The sequence below is a fragment of the Lagopus leucura genome, unplaced genomic scaffold (genome assembly GCF_019238085.1).
Source record: "Lagopus leucura isolate 7727_CA_CO unplaced genomic scaffold, USGS_WTPT01 Super-Scaffold_100019, whole genome shotgun sequence".
Lineage (NCBI taxonomy): Eukaryota > Metazoa > Chordata > Aves > Galliformes > Phasianidae > Lagopus > Lagopus leucura.
Window position 1 is genome coordinate 7,947,464 of NW_024962273.1, and position 25,068 is coordinate 7,972,531.

Sequence of the window (25,068 nt, forward strand, 5' to 3'; positions counted from 1 at the left end):
CTCCTTTGTCCTGCTCTGTGCTCTGAGTTACCTCTCATCTCACAGGCTTACACCCTGTATTTTTAAATCCAACCCAATCTTTTCATGTTTCTCTTATGGTAAATATCTCAGAAGTGTTGGAAATATAGTCTGTCCCATTATTACAGTGCATTGGGTTTGTGGAAAGTTTGTTGTGCATTGCACACTTTGAATAATGCCCATCTTTAAGCTGAAATTTTAAGCCATTAGAAATGATCACAAAGCCTTACTCTGTGCTTGGTTGGATGTATGGAGGGGTATATGGTAACTGTTGAGTTATAGCCTGAACCACTGATTGAGCACCTGGGGAAAGGACCCGGTCAACCCTGGGAGCACAGGTGAAGGCAATCCAGCTCTGTGACCAGAAGGGGTGGAGCCTGGCTGCACCTCTCTTAGACCCCATTTAAGGGCTGCCTGACTCTAAGGAAGGTTCTCTGGTTGGAAATCCCTGACTGGTGGAGTTTTCCATCTGAGCCTGGATCTTCAGAGGTGGGTGAGCACCTTGCTTTTGTAACACCTTTCTGTCACACCAGCCTTTTTGTTGTTTTGCTGCATTGATCTTTCTGATTGTTCAGGGGGAAAGGTGCATGTGTTTATACTGTAAGATCACATAGACTCAATCCCCATTTGAGAGAGAAAAAAGGAAAATTCAGTACTGGTTGTGTCCAGACTATACTTAGTATTCTTCAGAGGAATAAAAGTGTAACTTCTTGAGACTTATGTGAAACAAGTCCGGAGGCAACCAAGATCTCTCTGCACTTGTTCTTTGGTGTGCACTGGAAGCCAAATCCCAACCTCTTCCTTCTGATTTACTGTAATAGTACAGCTGAGGCAGAACACAGATTGGTCAGGGTGTTTTACCTCTGATCATCACTCATGAAGACTATAACAAAGTCTGGGTAAGGTACAAGACAAGCAGGGCTCATTGCACACAGAGTCCAACCCCAAGATATTAAATGTCCCAGAGACATTTACCTTTGAACAGAGGGTTTGCAGGGGGAAGGAAAAAAGGAAAGTGACGCAAATCTGCCAGACTATAAGCAACCCAACTGGGGCAGCAGCAAACATCAGCAGGTTTTGATGCTGGGGCCAATTCCATGTGGAAGTCCCAGGTATCCTATGCCTAGCAGTATAACAGTAGCTGGAGGTTCTCTGAGGCCTCATTTGACTGAGTTCTGCATTAGGATTCACCACCTGGTAATGCTGTGGGTGCATTTTGGACAGTTTTAAAATGTTATTTGGAGACTCAGCCTCCATCCTTGCACTGCAAGCCATGTCTCAGCATAGCCCCATGAGTTTTTCCACTCACAGTCATCACATGAGAATTAGTGGATTTTGCTGGCTCATTTGTTTTGTGAAATCTGGCTGTTTTGCACTGAATGCAGTACATCTCCAGCATATGTGATTCAAATCAAAGCAATCATCCTACACAGTGTAAATCAATGAGATGAAATGTAGCCATTGACAGCACTTACAATTTTGTCCATTACTATGAAATCCTCTTTCTTTAAATAGAGGTGCTTTTATGAGTCCATTGAAGCATAGCTGACAAAGCCTTCAGTCCTGGCTATTGCCGAAATAGCACAACACATAACAATTATAAAAGATACACGTGGTGCATATATTTATACAGATTAGAATAAGCACTTTGTTAAATTGCTGTAGTGCATTTGTCCCTTTTCCAGAGTTCTTAGGAACCTTGGATATTTGCTCTTCCCATGAGTAAAATAAACATGTACCTGTGGGCTTACCAAAACTCTCAGCCTCTCCATGTGCTGACAGAGCAAAAAGTGTACTTCTACAGCTATGTTAAAAAAAAATGAAGGTAGTGTAATTATTCCTTATGCTAATATAATAAGCTAGTAAATGTTTCTACACTTCCTGTAGGTCTAATTACATTTCAGTAATGTGAACGATCCCTGGAGCTGCTGCTGTTAAATATTTTTGGAGCAGGAGCAGGGGAGTTTATTTGTACACACCAGAGGAACGTGGATTTGAAAAACAGCATAGTAAGGCTCTAAAGCAGCAGGGCTGCTTCTGACATCTGAGTAACTTCAGGCAAAGCAGGAATTCCTAATCAGTATCATGTAACAATTTAGAAAGGCAGCCTTGACTACCCACTGACTTCTGAAAGAGGCGTATGGTTTCAGGCCAGGTGCTGACACAGGCACAGCCATGCCATTCCTTGCTGCTGCATCTCTTCTTCATGCTCTTCTCCCTTGGTGATAGCAATGCATACAATATTATGCAACTGAAGTTGCTGCACAGCCTCTTGTATTTAATAAAATATAAATGCTGTTCACTCAATGTGCCAGTCAACCTTGCAGTGCTGGTCCAGGTGGAGCCACTCTGAACAGATCAATCTGGCTTCATTAGCTACATCTGTGAGCATGGACTGGTGTGTCCTGCTTGAGCTGTTTGCTCTGAATTGGCTCTGCACCATGGCTGAGTTGCTGCAGAACAGGTAGTTGGGGCTGGGGTTAGGAGTAGCAGTAGCAGTGTAATAAAGCTGTTTGCTGCTGCAGGGAGGTAATGAGTGATGTTCTATCAATTAAGGGCCAGTAGAGGAGGTGGGTGTGACAGAAATGAACTAAGGGTGTGGAAAAAAGGGAAATCCATAGTTGGGAAAGAGAGAAAAGAGAAGATTGTTCTTTTTTCTCTGCCCTCAAATGTGACATTTAAAGTGAAAAGTATAGGTGAACATTTTAGGGAGTTAGAGCACTGGGGACAAATTGTATAGGAGGTATGGGGAACTAGGAATACTTAACTTCTAATTATTTATTTTATCCACTGAAAGTTTCAGTTTTACTTTCAATGTGTTTATCGAAGATGGTCGGAGATAAGGTCAGACAGCTCTGTCTTAAACTAGCCTGTGCTGCTCATAGCTTTTTATTGAAATCTCTGTGTCCTGAGTTTCCCATTCAGTGCCAGACTCCTCCCACACCTGCAGCTCTTCTAACCTGAAACTTATGGCAGACTGTTTCTCTTCTTTCTGGGAGAAGAACAAAAGCTTCCTTCTTGAAGAGCTGGAATGCAAGCACTCTGCTTAAAGTGCTTTCCCACAAGGGTTAATGTTTCTATTGTGAGAAGTAGGAATAATAATACTAATAACTAACTTCTCAATTGAAGCAAAGCTCTCCAGGGCACTTGCTAGTTGACCACTCAATAACCCATACCAGGGATACTGGAGGGATGTGGCAAGAGCAGGCTGTCTCTGCAGTCTGTTCCATGCAGGATCAGACTGAAATGTTAGGAAATAAGTTACAGACATTTGCACAGACAGCCAAAAAAACTGTGGAATAGCTTTCTGAGCTGAGCTCAAGACCTCTCTTGTGGAAGCTGCCAATGAATGCATGCCTGAGATGACGTATTTTTTTCTGTCTACACACCCCCTTTCTCCTTGTGATCCCTTTCTATCAGGAAGAAGAGTTTAAGGAGGAGAAAGGGACCTGAGCCAAAAGTCTGCTAATTCTGGAAACAGCTTGGGTCTGAGGTTTTGACTTAATTTATCTTTACCTGATGATGTGAGTGAACTACAACCCTCTTGACTTCTGCAGTGCTATCCAAGGCTAAAATTGGGATATACCTGATCCACAAAGGAGCCATTGTACAGCATGTTGGCATTCGATCATATTGGAGAATGAAAGCCATATTTGAGTGAGGCCTACAAGTGCCTCACTACTGCACTGTAAACAACTGGATATTACAGTAATGGACAAGGCTTTGAGTGCTATGAACAGCTTCACATTCACTTTATTGATTTGCAATGTGCACTGTGATGGTTTGCTGTAATAAATATAAATGCCATAGTGTAGAAATGTCAGAACAACTTATTAAAAATGTGTCTCTTCCCTGTTTGTGCAGTATGGCATGTGTTTCTGCACAGCTGCAGGATTGTGGCTAGGGGAGAATGAGGCTGTGGCTCAAAATTCTGCATTGCAAGAATATAAATTCAGTGCATAAACAAAATGTGTACTGGGCAGCCTTTCCTTTTGCACTGTGCTTCTGTATAACAGAATTGAGTTCTGTGTCTCAGAACACATTTCATATTACAGAAGTGAATATACTTTTCTCATGTCTCATGAAGGCTGAGTTGGTACCAGGTCTCAGCTCACATACCAGAGGCAGTTGTTTGGCCATTTAAAAAAGCAGTAAGTGCCAACATTTTTCTTAACACTACAATAGCTTTATCTCAGCAGGCAAATCTTTCAGCCTTTGGTAATACTGTAGGAGAAACAAGGCTCTATTGTAGGAGACTACACATGTGCTGGGGATGTGTATGCAGTCACATGTGTGTATCCCCTGCTCCCATGTATAGAATAACTGCCTTTCACCAGATTAACAGTTCTATACACCACCTGTACTCCAAGCTGTTTGCACAAGACTTCTGTGTGGATGCTGAGTCTTAAATGTGGGTTTTGTTCTGGAGTTGATCATCTGGCCCTCAGCAGCTCCAAGTCCCTGGGTAAGCTGGTTGATGACATAAAGTAGGGAAATGTGTGATTTATTATGGACCCCTGGTCCCATCACTGCTAGCAGAGGTCATTGCCTTGTGCGCTATTGCTCCTGACTGCTGAAAATAATTCTTTAAGTATTTGATTGTCATCATCCTGTGTGCTACCTGGAGCAGGACAAAGTTGTTTTCTCATTTACTGCCTGGTGTGATATCTCCACCTTTCCCTTATAAATGTATTCCCTGCAGCACAAGAAAAGGATTTTTACAGAAAAACTGGAGGGAGAATTGCATTATTTCAGATGATACAACTTCAGACCATTAACAGAGGGGCTTACTTTTTATTACCTTTGTTCGTTTGTTTGTTTGTTTCAGAAGAGATTAGGTCAGTGTAGTATCAAGATCCAGATCTCAAATGGTACAAAACTCTCATATAGATGTCTGTCTTGTTGATTTTGGTGAAATACGCATAAAACTTACTGTCTGATGAGGCACAAAGCACTTTAGGATTATTGGGACATACAGAGATGCTCAGAGTGCAAAGCCTTGATATATAGTGTTGGCTATTCAGCATATTAAGCATGAGCTTTTCTTACTGACTTTTCTGCAGAAACCATTGGTGCCTGGAGAAAGCTGTCGGCAGTCTGTACCAGAGGCTCTATGCAGTGTTAAAGAGTTTCAATAAGAAACTGAAATACTGTTTTAGTCAATGGAGCCAGCATAAATCTGGGGAGGAGAGAATCAAACCTGAAAACTGACTTAGAGATTGTACCGCTATACTTGCTCAGAAGAGGCACAGATGCAGAATGTGTGCTTGTTCAGAGATTTCCAGTCAACAAGAGGTTTTCTTAATATAGTTTCAGAATTGGTATATTTCTTCTAGCAGGATAAATTTAATACGTCTTTTTTTTTTTTTTTTTCTAATAAATAATTAAAAATATATATTTCAGTGACAGAGTGAGAATTTACTGATGGAAAACTGCTCCCAAGTCTGTTAGTGGAAGAAAATGAGAGTGGAATTGGGGGAAAAAAAAAAGGCACTGATTGCTATATAGGAGGGATAATACACTATTTATTATAAATGAATGAATGTGAGTTTATGAATTAGCATGGAGTGTAAAGGTGGTGGAAAAGCTGAGAGAAATGGTGGTTGGAAATCCATTGCTGGAAACTCCATTCTGTTCCCCCAGTCATGAACAAAAATATCTCCCTCACTCCAAGAATGCATGTTCTGTACAAATGCTCAGATAGATGCTTCTATGGTAGCCATCAACCTCAGCAGCCTGCAGATGACAATTGAATTAAAGCCTGTGATACATCAGTCAAAGGAGCATTGCTGTGCTCATTATGCAGATGGAAAAAAAATGGAAAAGTTAGATAACAGCCCAAACAGAGCTTGTGGCAAGACCAAATCCATAAGCCTTGATTCCTGGTAATTGTATTTATAAGAAAAGTCCTTTTGAGTTAAATGACAGAAGAAATCTCTGGAATTTTATAGAAATCTGTAGATATAACCACAGAAACTTCCAGGACCGCTTCTTTGTGTTGCTGAACAACAAAGAGAATCTTGTTCAGGGAACCCTATGGGTTTAGAGATTCCTCTGCTGTTCTGGATGTGGATGCCTCTGAAAATGGGAGACTCTTGAACAGGATAATGAAGGTGCAATGCAGAATCCCTGAAGTCCTACCTTTGGGGAGGCATTTCTGGGGAGGGGAGGAGACCCTGCTGCTAACCTTATCTGATGGATAGTCCCTGAGGCACCACTGCCATCTGGTGAAAGCTAGAACAGCCCATGGGGATGTGTTAGAGAGCCATAAACTGACAGACTTACAACTAGACAAAGCTCAGCAGAAAACAAGCACACTGTGGCCCATAGAATTTTATTGAAAGTTCTTCTTCCATTTTTTTTCTAAGTTTGCTTTAGATTTCTACAGCAAATCCATAATCCTTTATGCAGTTTTGTACTAGCTTGCAACAGTAACTTACAAGTATTATTATTAAACTCTGAGGACCATCTCCGTGAGCAAATAACAATGCCATTCGCTCTGACTTGAGAAGGTTTCTGCAGGTTTGCCATTTTTGTCTAAGCAAACCCATTTTGTGAGGTGTGTGAGAAGGAAGTGTCCTGCTGATATGGTATAAATGCCCTGTTGAGGAGCAGTCAGTAGTGATTACTCCTGCGACATCAAGCATCCTTCATAATCAGGTTTGTCAAGTAAGAAGGTGCTTGTGTTCAGCATGCAAGGGGCTGTTGTCTGTTTGAGCTGGTTTAGATATCCTTGCTTAAAGTGGAGTCTGAAGGAGGCAACATTTTCTCCCAAGAGCCCGTGGGTGTTTTTCTGTTATAGCCCTGATACCACACATGGAATTGAGGAAGCTAGCAGACACCGTCTCTCCAGGGGGTTGATCTAATTCGACCTGTAGGCTGAAATGAGCAGAGTGTAAAACCGCTGACCAAATAGACTTTGGATCAAGTGCCAACCTCCCGTTATCAGAGTTCAGTGCAAGTGATGTGAGGATGAACAAAATCTCTCTTGCAGAATTTGTACTCCCGGTTTAAATGTCACAGTCTGCTGGGGTGATGGATATACACTGTCATTTGCTTTCTCCTTCCACGCTTATTTTTAGAATCAAAGATGTACTTATGGTCCTATACACCTTTGAAATTTATAATGCAAGGTCTTATGGTTTTTTGACTTAAATTTTAAGTATCATATTTATAAATAGTATCAACTGCTGTTTTGCCAATGAGAAATTGGCAAAAAATTGATATTAAAATCAATATTGCATATTAAATCCTGGGGTCTTTAGTGAGTAGATAGTATTAAGACATATATATAATTTCTTGATGATCTCAGCCCAAAGTCTTTAGTGAGGATTGAGTCAACTTTTGGTCAGTCATTAGCCAAGCTTTTAATGACTCTGTAGCTGCTAGGTTAACTTCACTGCAGTGTAAACCCACTAACTAAATGGATTTAAATAGCCATCTCTTTAAGGGAAGTGGAAAATGCAGAGGTTTAAAAAACTAATAGGTTTTTCAGCAGCAACCAAAACAAAGGAAATGAGGAGATTTCTATTTTGGATAATCAATTTTGCATCCTAAAGAACATTCTGGGTAAAGTACTGGAAGCTATGAGGAGCCAATTCGTTACAGTTCCAGCCAGAACCTAGCTAGAAGCCTGAATGCAGTGTGTCATTATGATTAATTATGTGTAATGAGTGTTTTATGAACCTAAGAAAGAAAAGCATTTATTTTTCTGGTATTATGGTGGTAGTGTCTTGTTTTGTTTTAAAGCTGGGAGCGTGAAGCCAAACAGATGATGGAAACCCCCTTATTAGCTCTTTTGTTTTGCTCTAAGCTGTAATGAGGCTTACAGGGCCAAGTCTCAATCACACAGTGGCTTTGTGAGTGCACAGGAGAAGTATTCAGTTCTGAAGCTCAGGGATTTTACTTTTTTTTTTTTTTTTTCTTTTATGTTTAATTCATTTTCTGTGGCAGAAACCCTGTAGAGCCACCCAGGACACAAACAAAACATGAGGCAGGAGTAGTCCATCTCTTGTAGGCCTTCAGACCAGTCTGTCCCTGAGACTCAGGAGAAAAGCTCAAGGTGATTAACACTTGGTGATGTCTTGACCAAGGAGACAGGGCTGGGGACAAAGGACCAGCACCTATGATCCCACCTGGATCTGGCACCTCGGGGGCTCTCAGTACCCATGGCCTCACAGTGGCAGCCCAGTACTGCCATCTATCTGTGGTTCCCTTGCCTTCCAGAGAGGAATCTGGCTTACAGCAGGAACAGGTGTGGCTTTGTCCACAGAGAGGTTCCTGTGGGAAATGTGCAAAAATCCTTTGGTCCATCCATATGCTTTATAGGACTGGGGACGGTAGGACAGGGGGAGTGCTTCTGGTGCTGTTGGAGCACGAGGTTTTAAAGAGGGGTTAAAAAATTGGTGGTGAAAGGGGGTGGACATAAAACAAGAACTGAGAACCCAAGTGAACCCAAACAAAACAAGAACAGATGAGTAAAAGGGTGAGGGAGTGAGAGCCTTGCTCTCTGGCGTTTCCCTCCCGCACCAGGAGGTGGTGCAAAGCCCCTGCTCATCCCACAGACAGGAGACAAATTTCATTTTTTTCCAGGGACTGCTCTCCAGCTTGTACTACCCAGGAAAAACACTGATGGTTTAACCCTCTCAGCATGCCCCTATACCTCTAGTATTTTGGTGCATATCTCTGAGGCTGACAGCATTAACTGTGGAAAGAGGAAAATGCAGAGAAACTTCATACTGCTAAATGCTATTATCTTGCTGCAATAATGGTAATTAAAAGGTACTGCCAAATGACTTTGAAAGTGTTATACTTACAGAGCAAACAGTTCTTGCTTTGCAGAGTGCAGGAAAAAGAAATTATGATCAGATTTTTTCTTCTTGCTGCTTTTTTTCCTTGTGTACAGTTGATTTGTTTTTCTTTTTCAAACTTGCGTGCACTAATACTAAAAATAAATCAATCTGTAGGATAAATAGATATTCATAAGCCATTGTTTCCACATGAGAAATTAAAAGCTTTGTCATAAAAGTGTGTTCTCAGTTATCTGTTAGTTAAAATGGAACTATCAAATCCCTCCTGTTTCTCCTTACAGTAAATTAGTAATAGTTTGTGAACTCATTATGTGGTCTTTGGTGGTAATTTAACAAAACAGCTAATTTGATGGTGGTACAAAACTGTATAAAGCATGGGCTTTTTGCTGAATTGCTGTAACTTTACTGACACGAGTGCGTTCATTTCAGGTTAACTGAAGTTTTCATGTTTAAAATCTCTGTGCACGTTTACCAAGCTGCCATATGGAAACTTGTATTAATGTAAGAAAAACCCTGGGCACAATTTCTGCTTATGCCAGAAATAAAAAGCTCCAGCTTATTGTTGCTTGCATTATAGTTCTGTTTTTGCTTGTCATTCTTTTTTTTTTTTTTTCTTTTAAGTAAGAAGAAGGGTTTGTAAAAGAGGCATTTTTTCCAGCTTCTCAATTGGCAATGATTAGCAATGCCTATTATGAAAGGAGGAAATTTCAGCTAAAAGTGAAATAAATCATCTTACAGTTTATTTTTTGACCCCTTTAATTTTTCTCCTCTCCTGGATAACAAATATATTTTTATGCAAATTTTACATATGTTCCAGCTTTAAGAGCTTGCATTGTCAGGTACAATCAGCCTTCATCAAGCAATATGTGTATATATATATATATATATATATATATATATATATACATACATATATATATATATATATACTACAGTAAGCGTATCTCAGTTCAACGTTATCTTTTTTTAAAGCATCTGTGAAATTAAGTTGAAAATGTTGAAAGAAATTATAAGATTGCCTGTGTGCTAACTTTCTTGCTTTTTAAAATTCTGAGAAAGGATGGGTAATTTTCTTTTTAAACCCTACCTCAACAGTGAAAGATTCACGCTTTTGTCTTTTCTGTTGGAGATGGAAATCCCTTTGGAAGTGAGTGGTTATGAAGGAATAATGTTGGAGAGCTGTAAATGTAAATATTTAAATATAATACAAAACACTCAGTAGCACATTCTAGATTTTGAATCTGAAAGCTTTTAGGATGTTGGATCAGAAACTGGTTGGTTAAAAATCATTGTAACCCCACTGGCTTCTATCAGCTGGCATCTGTGCCATTATTTGAATGTTATTTTAAGCGCAAGCGCTTTCCTACAGACCATAAAAAGTTCAGCTTTGCTTATTCAAGAAAATTAACATTCTGAACTGTGAGTTAGATATTAAAAAAGTCATTTCAGAATATAGCCGGATTTTCTGTTCTTGCTAATTTAACATTCCCTTGTTATCTTTACAGACTGTCATTTTTTGAGCGTGCTGACACAAAACTTATATACCATCGTTAAGGGTCACAGTTTATTGGATTTTATCTCCCTGCTCAAGCAAACATTTATTTAGTGACACTCTTAAATACCAAGTTGTACTAAAAGTGTCAGAATTGCTGCTTGAAAGTTTGAGTAAAAACTTCGTTTCTTTAAAGGCAACTTCAGAAAAGAATGAAAATAGGAAAGTTTTTGATTTGCTTTCTTTGCATCGCCATGAGAAAGCTATTTGGCTCCTGAGATTTCTTCAAGATTAATGAGTGATAGAAAAAAAAAAGTTATAATTAAGTTTGGCACAAACATGCATGAAATACAGATTCATAGCTCAGGCACTGTAAATACAGGTGAATGTCTGTCACTCCTAGACAATCATTTTATGTGACAGTTCTTGATAGCAACAATTGAACGTACAATATTCTGAACATCGCAGTGACTTTATCTGGATTTTCATGGTGGTAACCTAATGGGAAGCTTTCTATTTTATACCTGTTCTTCTGATCTTTTTTTTTTTCTTGTTTAGCTGCCTCCTCCCTACCCCCCTCCCCGCCCCAAAAAAAAGAAGTGAAGGAAAGTATATTTTGTACTTTCTTGTAACCGATGTTGAAAGTCTGTCACAGATACCAAGGGAAGCTAAAGCAACTAGAAACAGGATTACGGCTAGCAGGATATGGATAGCAGTATGGCACCATGTGGCAGAATTTATCAAATTCATTCCTTTTTTATGCAGAGCAAATAGGAGCTGTAGACAGTTCCCTCCTTTAGTCCTTGCCGCGCTAGTCCCTTGTTCATTTACACCGTGAGCTAAATCCAGCTTCACCCACTGCCTTTACACCCATAAACCCATTGGTAAGAGCATGGCCAGCAGGATTTGATCCTCTGCTTATTTCTTTCTTTTGCAGATGCGCTTTTGCTAGGAATGCTGTTTGCATTTCAATCAACCAAAACAACAGGACAGATAAATTAATGCCTGACTTGGCTTTTCACATCTGAGACTGAAATGTTATATTACTCTTCTGAGAGTTTAAGTTTGCAGGGTGACACTTACCAGGTGTAAGGTGCTGTAAGGTTAAGAAGCATCAAACCTATAATAAGAGTCTGACTTCCTCTTCATTTTGTCTCCTTTTGTGTTACATACTAGGGCAAGGAAGGTCTGCCAATCACTATCATTTCTTTTTCTTGTTCTATAAAGACTGGGTCGTCACAGCAACAGGCCTGTGACAGGCTGGTATCCATTTAGAGCTCCAGGGGGGTCCTAATAGGATTGAACCAAAAGATCAAGTGAATAGCTTCCTATTTTAGATTTGTAATAACTCTGAACTGTTTGCATATACATGGACCTTGCGGTGTTCTGAGGAGACTTTTTACCAGAGAAAATCTGTCTATTTCTATCAGCACTGTACTTTGGAAAGGATACCACTTAGCCTACTCCATCTTTGTAAAAAGGAAGAAGAAAACAAAATTAAGCCTACTGCTCTTTCTCTTGCACACACCAAATTGGAAGGTGTCATTTCCTTTCATTAATTCATTTTACCAGATCAAAGTAAATAGTCTGTTTATGGAGAACAAAGAAGCCCCTTTTTGGTATTCTGCTGAAGTCGCTATCAGATTCAGAAGTTTGCTCATCTTTCCGAAATCTGGCAAGGCTACATGCTGCCGAGATTACAGCCAAACGACTCATGCAAAACGGGCAAATAAATTCCATGCAAAACAAACTCTAGCAGAGTAAGAATGAGGAGGGGACATTTTGTTGATTTGGGAGGCTCTCCAGAGGTTAGGTCTCTGATTCGGCTTGCAGAGGGGGCTTCAGCAAACCCCCAACACTTGGCAGGCAGAAAAAGAACAGAATTAAGTTGAAATTATTTGCAGTGGAAATTATGGAATCTGTTAGAAAATAGGTGATGCTTCATAGATTTCATTCACAGCCATTTACTTGTCAGTACTATTTGTTAAGAACAGCACTTTATGTGGAACTTCTTGTTGAGTAAGATCCCAGGTGTAAACTTGTCAAGATCTAGCTCTAGGACTTATAAAACATATTTTTAAAAGGCTAAATACAGGTAGCTTGCTTTTTTTTTTTTTTCTTGAAGCAGGGCTTCTGAAGCATCTCATTCAGAGAGGAGAAGCAGATGAGGTTGCCATGTGAGCTGGACTGTCCAAAGGTTTTGGAGTTTTTTCTCAAAGCTAGCTCCAGCCCACCTTTTGGAGGCACTTGACTGCTATCTTAGTTGAAGACCACTGAAGCTGCCTTGCAAGGATGCTTAGTATGGACATATGTCAACTGTTGTAACACTATGACAAGTTATCATACTTATCTTGGTGAGGTCTTTTGAATACTATCCTTGTATTCATTTTTTTGGCTGCTTAGATCATAATCAAATTCAGGTGCTGCAACCAGCCTGAGATTTTCTCTGTGTCATCTTACACTTGATCTTCTCTACCCTTCCTACCAAATATTTTGGTTTTGTACAGAGCTTGCCTTCATCTTAATACCAGTATTGGAAGCAGAAGGGTCTTCAACAATTCATTTTCAAGTAGCTTATTATTTCTATACTAAAAGTGTAAGACTCACACATGCAAGAAATATTCATAAGCCTGTGACTGGATAAGTAAATTCTTGTATTTTTCATATAGGATTGTGGTATGCACATATGTTCCTGATGCTTTTATCAGTGCACATTTTAAAAAGGGTTTTGCATAGATCAGGGACTTAAAGGTACTCATTTAATTAGAATTAGGGGCATCCCTCTGGGAGGAAGGATTATGCAGGTAAAATACTAGGACTGTGATCCATCAGCCTATAGGGACAATGGCAAAACTGCAGTTCATTCGTTTGGGCCCTGTGTGTGGAGCTAAGATACATAACAATGAGCACCAAGATGAAGGGAGTGCCAGGGCAGGGACTATATAGCAAAACCTAGGAGCATTTGAAATGGGCTTTGAATAGATCTTCCTAGGCATGTTTTCCTAAATCCAAATTTCTCAAACTTCACTTTTGATTTTAGTCAAGTCAAATAAGAAGCATACCGATCAGATTTCTATAAAGTACTTTGCAAGGATTTCTGGTGGGTTTTATTCAGATTTCCTACTGCCTACAAAGTGAGACATTCTGAAAGTTTGGAATGGATTTTGAAGTTATATGCATATTTCTATAGGAATTTTAGTTTTCTTTTGATGGAAATCTTTGGCATATTCTTTGAGATTCAAAAAAAAAGTGAGTTTTTTCTTTTCTGTAACTTAGCTTTGATAGACCTGTGTTATGAAGACATTCATTCTGGCTGAGCAAGTATTAAAGATTCTTTCAACAGAACAGAAAGAATGTCTTTTTTTACAAGTAAAACCTGAAATTTTGATGACATTATGATGGAGGCTTTGAAGTTGAATTCCAGTTGTGAAGAAAGCAGAAATGCTCTATGAATAAGAGGATGAAATCAAGTTCCTATCTCCTACTCTGTTGCTAATCATGTTGAAAGTCCCCTAAATTTTATAAGAATAAAGACCTGTATGTGTGACATAACAAAACTGGCCTTTAAAAGATTATTCAGCCCATTTTTGTGGGCTTCCATCCGACAGTGCTGATGCCTCACAAAGCTTGTGAGTGCTAACCAAAACCTAGGTGTAGGCTTGGGGATGGATTCTTCTATCACTGTGAGCAGAAGAAACAATTTACAGGGCTATTAGGATAAATTTGTAATGTTTTAAGTGTGTGAGCTGGGTGGTGCTTTGTGTGTGTTTGTAGATGAAGAATTTATTCAGACAAAAGTGCGGGTGTTCCTTCAGACTGTCTCCAAGTGCTGCAATCTTGACTCCGGTTAGTCACAGATTCTTTCCATGGGGAAGAAAACTTTTATTTAAGCATGGTATCTGATACATGCTCTCTTTTGTCCTGATCTAGACTAAGCTGTCCAGGTCAGGAGTGGTCACCTTTGCTATTATTCTGTAAACTGTCTGCAAGAGAGAATTACTTTTTGTTTTATGTTGTGCAGCACCTGGCTCCTGGCATGATGCTAGTACAAATAATGATAACATACAGCAGCTGGCATAGCAGCATCCTCTGTTCTCCACACATGGCACTGCCATAAATGTGATAGTGCAATACCTCCAGTCACCGCAGAGAATTACCTCTTACTGGAAGCTAAATGGATGTGGATGCTTTTGATGATAAATCTGCCTGCCTTGGTCTGTGCTTTTCTTTATGCAATTAGCTGGAGTGAAGGATGAGATTTTTTTTTTTTTCTTTTTTCTAACTATCTGCTTTTTGACTGCAAGCACAAGTAGATTCTTCCCCAGGCTTTGTCTGACAGTGGCACGATGGAGAGCTGAGCTGCCACCAGTGTGATGGATCCCTTGGAGCTTCCTGACCCAGCTCTGGCTGTGGCACTTTACCTTAGCCCAGCTTGGAGCAGAAGCTCTACATTCACCACATATCTTACTTCTCCTCAGTGAGGCCAGAAGATGCTGGTTTGCAGCTACACCACAGCCCTGCCATGCCCAGCCTGGCATTGGCACCATGCACCTGGCTGAGGGCCTTAGCCTAGCTGCCATTTTGAGGCCACCCTGGCAGGGCCTCAACATCTCCTGGTTCCCTCATCTCTGAGAAAAGAAGGTGGTGGGATCTTACACCCTGATTTTTATTTTTTTCCTTAGAGAAAGTGAATTTCTTAGAAAGTGAATTTTCTTAAAGAGGCTGTGAATTGTACATAACTTCTCTGCACTGAATTCCAACCATGAATTTTTTCAGAGCGCCTCATGAGAAAGTAACGATGCAAGGCCCTCAAAGTGGGCAGTCAGAGCTTTAGAGCAGACAAGCTTGTCTGCTGAAAGTCAGAAGGTCAGCATCTTGGCTCACTGTGCACTAAGTTTCCACATAGACAAGTCCTCCGCGTGAAAGAATGAGGACGACTGGGGCATAAATCTTATAAATGAGTAAAATGATAGTTGTCTTGGCAATGGAAGATCTGATAAAGCATATTCCACCTGTTGTGGAAAGGCAGCAGATGGCCACAGCAATCTGTCAAAAATATGGGGATTTGAGGTCTAGCCTGAAAAGATTCTTTCTCACTGTGTCTCCTCAGATCTGCATACAGGTAAGCCCATTTGTGTGATGTAGGGGTTGTTGTTTGGTGCTTGTGTTCTGAGTATGAGGAGTGGTGGGCTTGGCTGAACCCTTCCATCTTAGATTTGTGTAATTTTCCTTTTGATTAGACAAAATATACTGAACAACTCACGAGTTAATATGAGATGGGAGCATTTGTATGGCAGATCAGAGAATGTCTGTTTCCACAACCATACTGAAAGAGTCTAATTAAGCTTCCGTGTAAACCACATTTAGACTGTGAATAAGTTTTACCAGGCAAGACTGTTGCTGCTGAGAGTCTGAAAAAGAAATTTTAATGGAATAAGGAAAATGACTCTTAAATCAACATAGGAAAGAGAGTCTGTCAGTTTTATTACTCATTATCTTCTATTTAAAGAGCCATTTGAGAGTATTCCAGGTACCTCTTAAAATTTTGGGGATCTGTTGATAAAAATATGCTTGATATTTATGTTTGTGACCCTTAGGATACTTTCATATTAATCTTTCTCAAAAGAGAGTGCTTCTGCAAAGGGTTATGTGCATGGTGAGGCTACATGCAGGCTTTAACCCAGGCCCCAGGTGCAAACATTCAGGCTGAAGCTTGAACTTCTTTGTCTCATTGTGCTTTCTCAGGGGGCTGCTGTAAAGCATAATTCATTGATTTTAGAGGGGTTTTGAATGGACTGTAGATATATCTCCACATCTACTGCTTTTAATTTAGGTTTCCTAAAAGATCTTGTTCTCAGAGGACTAATTCTCATTCTCTGACCAAGTTTTCAGTGCCCTTAATGGATGAAAGCATTGCTAGCTGTAACACTTCAGTGGCATGTAGATACATGGAAAGCATTGCTCTCACACTACTTTACTTTCTCTTCCAAGGAATAAAAGGAAGATTTTGATAATGGAATTGGTGGTACTTCCCCTTTTGTAATTGGCTGTGAAAGAAGCTGCTATTGCACCAAGTCCCTCCATCTGTGAACCCATTGAGCTGGTGAGTGCATCTCTATGACACAAATCCCTGAGTATGTGCAGTTTAACATGGGAGGCAACTAATTCTCTCTCCTGCTTTGATGCAGAGTCTTAGTGCCAGAGTGGATGTGCCCCTTTCTTTATTAGTTGCCACAACTTAGACCACAAGGATCTTTGATACATCTGTGTGAATTACTCCAAAAAGAAATAGGTTTTATGGGAGTCTATGTAATTTATATATAGACTATAATTTAAATGAAACAAACAACATGAGTAAGGACCACTTTTGGCTGCAGTTTAAAGCCACCTGGAGCCATTTCCATGAAATCAGCTTCTGCATTTTTAAACAGCATTAGGCCAAGGACAGTCTTCTGTCATTACTACTTAGTCTTAACCCTCCAAGGGTCACTCAGTGGTACTACTAGGTTTTTGACATGCCTTTAAAAATGGAGTAAAAATGTTCTTATATGGTGATAGTGTAATGAAACACAACCATCCACTGGGCAGTGGAACTCTGGAGGCAGAGATATGTGGGGATTTTATAGTGTTTGTGAAGGATACTTTATGTTCTGTAACATATGGTATTGTTGTTACTCTTTGATTTGTAGTTTTGAGCGGACACATTCTCATAACCTTTGTGTGCCTTCGGCTTTGGAGGTCCTAAGGCTGCTATTGTTCAGTCAGTTTCCAAGCTCAAGAAGAATGTTTTCTTCATAAAGAATATGTTAAATATTACCAGAATTTCAGCATCAGTTTTATATTTCAGGCATATGATTTGGCATGTTCTATGGATGATGAAACATAGCTTTTAAGTTATGATTTAATTTAGATTTTTTAAATTAAAATAGCAGCTGTTTCTCTACATGTGAAATGTGAGTCCACTGTAACTTCACTTATGTAAGTGCTGTTTTCAAGGTATAATATATTGTATAACCCAAGAGAAGAATAAGGCTGGATTTAGTATAAGTACATGTCTAGTTGCTTCCTATCACTGGGTAAGTGCAAGGCTCAGCTAAGCTTGACAAATCATTGTCAAGGGCTTGGATAAAGTTTATTTTTCTCTGTTTAGTTTTCATTCTTTTGCCAGACATACCTATTCTCTCTTTGCTGAGCTGAGTCTGAAGATTGGTCATGTGGTTTATGGGAATTACAGTGATGTAACAAGTTTCAATAAAGGGTAAACTGGATGATGGTAGAGGAGAATGCACAACTTTTGGATTACATGCTGGACAACAACTATATTGGCAGAGAAGTTCCTGTGCAGAGAGAGAATGAAAGATAATGTATTATTTAAGCTTTGTTTCAAGAATGTAAGAAGTCAGTGTGTGATGTTGTGAAGAGGGTAAAATTCCCCTTGTGTTTAGATGTGTTGCTGATGCCATGGTAAATCATAAACAATATAGCTGAAAGATGCTATATGGAGTTCTAAAAGATTAATTTCTTCAGTGGGGCCTGGATTTTTTCAAAGGCTTAAAACGCTGATGCCTTTGCACAGTATTTTGCATTCGATTTTTTTTCCTAGCAGTGTCTGTAGTTTGTTCCCCCCTCCCTTTTTGTGTGTGCTTTCACGAACTTCTAGAAGAAATTGTTTTTTCTGGGTAATGCATGGAGATGAATGCAGCCATGTTATCCAAATGTGTTAACAGCTATGTGTTGTTATAGGCAGGGAGGTCACTTCTTTAGGAACAGAGTAATAAGAAACAACTTAAGATAGAGTCTTGCTACACTATGGAAAAAACAGCTCTAACTCCAATAAATGTTGTTCTCAATCGTTGTCTTTTTTTTACTTACTGCTGTGTAGTTAGAGGCAGTTGTAATGTAGACAGGATCCAGCACTTCAGGAGATTTGCACAGGGAGGGACAGTAGGTCCATTTTTCATGCATCTATCTGCTCTCAGAATTTCACTCGTGTCTCTTCCTGGGGCGTCCTAGGAAGCAGTGCTAAAATGAATGTCCTTGACATTTCCTGCACTTCATTCTAAGTATTGCACATCATTTATGTACAGTCTCACAATGGAATAATTTTTTAAAGATACTGTGGGTAGCCGAAATATGTGGAACTACTTACATGAGGACAAATTTTAGTGTAAATCTTAATGCTGTGTGCTTTTTAGTCATTTTTTTAAATGAAATTCTTTCCATGTGCTGCAGTCCATGGGTAAAGCTGGGCAAATAAGCTCTTTGTATCCCCGCCTCCTGCAAAATCAAAAATCAAAAGGTTAAGGGGATGAGGAAAATTCAGGTTAATCCACAGTGACTTCCTGCAATTAAAAAAAAAAAGTCTTTAATGTGATTGACTAAAATAATTATTTGAGGTCAACTGCTGTAACAATATAAGCAATTTTTTTTTTTGCATTTTTTACTGTTAGAATTTCTTTAACTATTCCTTTAAAAAGTAGCTTTTTTCATGAGATGTACCAATGATTTGATATGAGTAGTTGAAATGTTTCACTCAAAATATTTCAGTAAAATGTCCAGGCATGCTTTCTTCATTCCATTTTGCTATTTCAAATTATTTGATGAATTTGACCTGAATTTTCAGATATTTCTACTTGTTGTCCCAGCATGACATCTCCTGACAAAGATATTTGTCTGAAAAATGCTACCCAATTGCACTGGACGTGCCCTGTGTGCCCACAAGGCACTGGTAGAAAATGGATGTTGAAAGAAGAGACCAATTACTCTTCACATAAGGAACCTCTACCAAGAAATTCTGCTAGGAGAAGTAGAATTGTTATAATGCAAAGTCTTTCACTGGGCAAAGTTTGGTACAGAATGAAAGTGATAAATCAGCGACTTAAATCAAAACTCGAGGTCCATAAATTCCTTTTTCAGCAGTAGGTTAAACTGTCAGGTTTAACAAAAGCTTACAACGCTCGCCTGCTCTCTGGTTCTGATGCTGCAAGTGCTATTGCTACCAGGTGTCACGCTCACGCTGAGCCCTGCCACGCTGAGGAAACTGCTTGGGGCTACTTAGGACCTGACTTAGCTTAGCAATGCATCCAACGTGTTATTTGTACAGAGGTTTCCAGTGCTGCCTTGATAATAAACTCTAAGCCTGGCAGGTTTTCCACAATCATGTGTGATAAACTTGCTAGAAAAGGCTCATTCTGCAACTACCGTTCTGATGTTGTTTTCTGAATGATCTGACAAAGAAGTCACCTAACTGTAAATTTCTTGGTATTTTATTTGGCTTTGATTTAAAACCAGCTCACTGAAATGTTTGTTGGTGAAATGTGTTTTTGCTTGCCAGGAGAATTCTTTGAATTGCTTTATTTCATCAAGTGATCTCTCGGCATCACTTGTACCACACCAGCTTCTGCTGTGTTGTCCTTGTTGCAAATCTCTCGCCGTACCCTACACAAATCCTTCCTTTTGGGTTTTGTAGTTCAGTCGAATTAAATTTGGACCATAAGAGTTTTTTGGGATAGAAGCAGCTTTGTCGTGCTGACAAGCCAGCAGCCCCTTGGAAAGATAGAAGAGGTCATAGGATTGCAGGGAATGTGAACTTCCTCAGAGTGTGTCTATGTGAAGTTGAGAAAGATCTAAAATGGACTGTTTTGGAGAAAGCAGAAAATGCTGGAGAGGAACTGGCTGCAACTGGACAAAAGAGACCCAAGTTTTATGGGATGCTCAGTCTCTTGAAAAGGAACATTAAGTTAATTTTAAGTGTTGCAAATGCCTTCTGCGGGGCATCTGCTGAGCAGAAATTTCCTCTGCACTTTTCAAAGTCTGGTTTAGACAGGCTAATAAATCTCTGCCTCCCTTCAGCTGCAGAGGGTTGGCATTTTATGGCTTCAGAAGGTGAAAAAGGGAACGTTACATCTTGTATGAAAAGATAATTCTAGGACAGCACCAAAGGAGTACACAGGCTTCGTCACTTAATGCTCTCTGCTAAGTAGCTGAGCGTGTTGTTTTAATGGAGAACAAAGGCTGAGAGTGCAGGAGGACTGAGAACTGAGAAGGCTGAGTAGACAGAAAGGAAACAGATTTGTTTGCTGGGGAGATGTAAGGAAATCTGTATGCGTGCACATGATTTGTGGTTGTCACTGAAGCTACAGAGTGGCTTAAATCAGATTCTACAAACTATAATTTATGGCACTGATAAATGAATCAAAATAATATCAATTCAAAATATTGACTTTATTAAGGGTTTTTAGTATACCCAGTTTGAAATGCTCAACGAAGTTAAAGTACATATACTTGATAGTGCATTTTTATAAGTTGTGATTAATTTGATCTACAAAAGACAAAGGCTAAAAAGAATGTGAACGTTCATAACACAGTGATTTAGTGCAATACATAAAATTACTGGCAAAATAATAAAGTCATGTGTTTAAAAATGTAAGGAATACGTTCCAGTGATGCCATAAATTCCAAGAGAATATTTTAGAAACTACGAAATAGAAATTTATTATGGCTTGTCTGGAATAACAATTTCTCCTTGGCCAGCAAAACACAGCTTTAAATCTGTGAATGAATATCAAAGCTCTTTTTATCTGAAGTTACCGTGTTTATATGTTATTTCTTAAATTCAAAGTACTAAAGTAACATATTAAAACAAGCTGAGTATTATTTTACCATTAAAATGCAATAATACAAACTATGAAGTTTTATGCTTTGTATGACATTTGCAAAGTGTTTCAGCTCAGCGAGATGCTCCTCTTTTTCTGCTCTTGAGATGATGTCGAGAGCTGCGTTGGCAAAGCAGTGCCTAGATCTCAGTGCAAAGCTGCAGAGATTGCTGTGGGTTTGACAGTCACCATCTTGTCTGCTAGTTCAGAGTCTCACAGTTCAACTTCTAATGAAAAGCATGCTTGTCTGAGCAATGGTTGTGCACGCAAGATTAGTGCTGTTGCTGAGTTCTGCATGCTGGCGTGGAAGGGCTTCTGTTACATCTTCTGCTCACATGATTCCTCAGCTGAAAGGAAACTCATCCAGAATATCTGAGGCTTGAACTCAGCTCTTGATCACTTTTGGCTGAGAAATCAGGAATCTTTTATAGCCTTCTAAATATGTGCATGTCAGTGCTGTGATTATAAAAGCCTCCTGTACTCTTTGCTTGAGTGTACTCTTTGCATGCAAAGCACTTAGCTTGCTGCTGCGTCTGGGTTACCTGGTAGGGGAACAGTTCATCCCTGTGCTGTGGCTGCAGACTCCAAGGAAGCTGGGAGAGGAACCTCTGAACTTTTAAAGTTCATTTTCCACTAGAATCTGTTTCTCTTTTTGCAGGTCTCCCCTTCCTCTTAGCAGGGCCCAGACAAGATCATTGAAGATCTGACTGGTTTTATTGGCCTCTGTGTCGCAAGTGTTGAAAATCCTTTTCCTTCCATAGTTCCTTGGGCTTTTTGCTGGCAGGTGTGACCTCGGTACTTGGGTTCTATTCATGTGGCCAAGTTTTGCTGGTGAACTTCTAAATGAACAACTGAGCCACAGCCGGAAGGTACTAACATTCAAAGGCAGAGTACTGCAGTGCTGAGATCCTCATGCTAATCATTCCTGCAGTGCTCTAAGTGAAAGGGGGGTGGAGACTTAAGTGACTGCCAGATTAATAAAACCTTGATGTTCCTGCCCTAAAGATTTTACTATCGAAAATTCAGCTGCAAGTTATGACCCATATTCAAGGACTTTTGAAATCAATTAAAATGGTTCCATTCTTGTCACTGTTGCTGTTCTTGTCACTTTTGAGCTGTGCATAGCAGAGCCATTGCTGAGAGTGGACTTGAGCAAGGCAGAGGTGATAATTTCTCCTTTGTCCTCTAAACTGATGACATTTGACTAACTTGGATTAGCTACCCTTAAAGGCAGCTCCAAGTGCCCTATGACTCATTCCTTCTTGGTTGTAAGCATGGTATTCTGCATGAATTTGTGAAGCCATTCACTAATAGGTGGTTCAAATTGAAGAAGACTCCTAGATTTAAGATGATTTACCTCCTTTGTATTGAAAATGTTCATTTGGGACCCACTTTCATTTGTGTATATCTCCACTTTTCAACAGGCATTGCATATATGTGACCAATGACCAAAATGGTTTAACTGTGTCTATGTGAGAAGGGAAAAATAAATCAAAAGGCCTATTTCTGGAGGGATCAGCCTATTCTCGTGTGAGAGGTCTTCTCTTTCATGTAGAGAATCATCCCAGAGTTCTGGCAAACCATGTGAGTTTTTTTTTTCTGGGCTATTTGCTGGGAAAATGCCAATAATGCAATTTAATACCTCACAGAGCCCACATCTTGTTTTTTTCCTAAGTTTCCCAAATGTGTTGTTTTTTGCATTCATATCACTTAATAATTCAGTGCTGATCTTCCCGTCTGTCTTCATTTTTTGTCCCATTTCAGGGTTTTGAATATACTCCCTTTTCCCCAAATATCCTGTCACATACCAGAGGTGTAACCATATCCACAGTCTTAACTCCAGGTGGCTGGAAGCTGATTCTGCATAAATTAAAGAGAAAAGGTACATTCTTCTCTTCCTTCCCTGAACATTGCCCCAAATTAAACTTATAGACCATAAGTCTAGTCAGAATAAAGCTGTGTCCACCTCTAGTTTGCTCCATACTTTGCAGTCAGACAAACAAAATTTGTTTCTTATCATTGCTAATTATTTGCTTTCCTCTGTAGTTCTTGAAGCTCACTGGCTTTGCCCTGTACACATGAAAGAAGTGGGTAACCCCACATTTACAAATAATACAAAAAGAAATACGCTAGATATCAATTATAAAAATAGAACTTGAGTAGGTCAGACTTTATTCCCATTTCCAGGTGATAATTAATTTTGGACACATTCGTACAGGAAGAAAATGTTATGAAATCCAGCTTTTTCTAACGTATATTTGAAGATAATCTGAAACTATTGAAATGGAGACAGCTGCCCTAGAAGTTAGATGTTCCTTCTGCACATGGGTATGGTTGGTGAAGGTGGAGGCTTCACTATCATGTCAGCTGCTGAACCCATTGATCAGCACTGCATATCAATCAGTGTCATCTAATTAGGATCAGTGAAACTTTGAGGTTCTGTAGCTTTACTTTTGCAATTTCATACAAAGTTTATTTGAAAAGTTTATTAAGAAAACCAAAACAATAAAAAAACCACAAGCAAACAAACAAAAAACAACAAGATACAAAATCTCTGATGTACTAAAGCAAGACTTTTCATAGATTCAGCTGACAGGAGTTGATGTATTTTGTGCTTGCAACTCATTTTGGCACTAGATAGAAAAGCAGTGAACTCAGATCTCACAGATGAGTGCTAGTCACTAGTTTTGTGAGATTCCTCCATTTTGGTTCTGAAACCTTTCAGATTTAGAAATTTGTAGCTTTGAATTCTGAATGAAATCTAAAATCATGTTCAGCATTCAAATTCTAGTCTGAAATCATACAAAGCAGCTGGAGAAGTTGTCCATACAATTCTTTTGCTGTTTTCCCACTCAGTAAATCTACCTGCTTCATACTCGTGTATTATTTCTGGAGCCGTGAGGACAATTTTTGCAAGGAAAATTAGTACTGTATGAGTGTTTCCTATGTATCTACTTCTAGGACACAGAAACCAAATGAAGTGAAAAGGTTGTCTAGGGCTCTAAATAGTCACTTAATCACTTTTGGGGAAAAAAAGAGCATAATAATCCACCTCATGCCTGGGTTAATTTAAGAAAGCTACAGCAATCATCACCAATGTAGAATAATGCTGTCATTACACATACCAGGACATATACCTACCCTCAAATTCTTTTGGCAGTTTTGTGAGTATCTCTTCTCTGCTGTGAAATCAGCACTACGAAATGAATCCAGCATGACTTCTTTGAAACTAAGTGACAACATTCTGGATTTCTATTTTTTTCTCTATGGCAAGTCCAGAGTGTGTTTGATTTAATAAGGGTATCCATCATTAGCCATAAAGAAAAGGTTTGTAGTAGTATTGCTTTGATACTTTATTATTTTCAGAAAATGCATTACAAGTTTGATATCTACTGTCAGAGATGAGATAAACAAAAAATGAGCGCAGTATTCTCTGGCTCTGGGTGAGCTTAGTGCAATACTGGTCAATTATAAGACTTTTTCATGGCTCCTACACTCCTTTCTGAAATGTTAAAGGTCTCACTAATCTTATCAGGTCATTGATTACCACCTGCTGAGCACAACAAAGAGACAAAGAATGTGTAGTTCCATCACATTCAATACGTATCAGTTTATTTTCACTCTTTCCTCACCTCCAAAACCATTATGTTTCTTTAAATGAAGTGAATATTGAAATTGCTTTGTTCAAAATGAATGCCATGTGCCTCTGCTAATCAACATCTGTTTTGACATCATGCCAGGTGATACAGCACACTGTAATCTAACTGCAGCAATGGGGTAGTTCATGCCAGGGATGCAGCTTTCACTCAAGCTGACTACAATGGACAGCAAAGGGGAAGTTTCCATGGAGCTTCATCCTGCTTCATCCCTTTCCTTTAGCTCTGCCTCGTGAAACAAAGCCATAAAGAGAGCGTTTATTGCTGGGAAGGATGTGGAAAAGTTTCTCCTCTGTAGTGGACTTGGTAGTAGCACAGAAGATTGCCTAATTAATATAATAAATGAGGTGAGAATTATGAAAAGAAAAGATGCTTCTTTTCAGAGCTGAAAATTGAAGCATGTGAGATAGTCTGGAGGCTCTGATTATAAATCTTTC

At 39.4% G+C, this 25,068-nt stretch overlaps 1 long non-coding RNA gene across 2 annotated transcripts; it reads left to right on the forward strand.

Annotated features, from left to right (window-relative positions):
- Positions 1 to 459: 459 nt before the first annotated feature.
- On the forward strand, positions 460 to 24,741 carry LOC122183678. Of its 2 annotated transcripts, none has more exons than XR_006180330.1 (5): positions 460 to 507; positions 16,312 to 16,423; positions 22,400 to 22,559; positions 22,740 to 22,857; positions 24,716 to 24,741. It is a non-coding gene; the product is annotated as an uncharacterized LOC122183678 (long non-coding RNA). The 2 variants fall into 2 exon arrangements; XR_006180331.1 differs by lacking the exon at positions 24,716 to 24,741 and adding an exon at positions 23,194 to 23,273.
- The last annotated feature ends 327 nt before the right edge of the window (positions 24,742 to 25,068 follow it).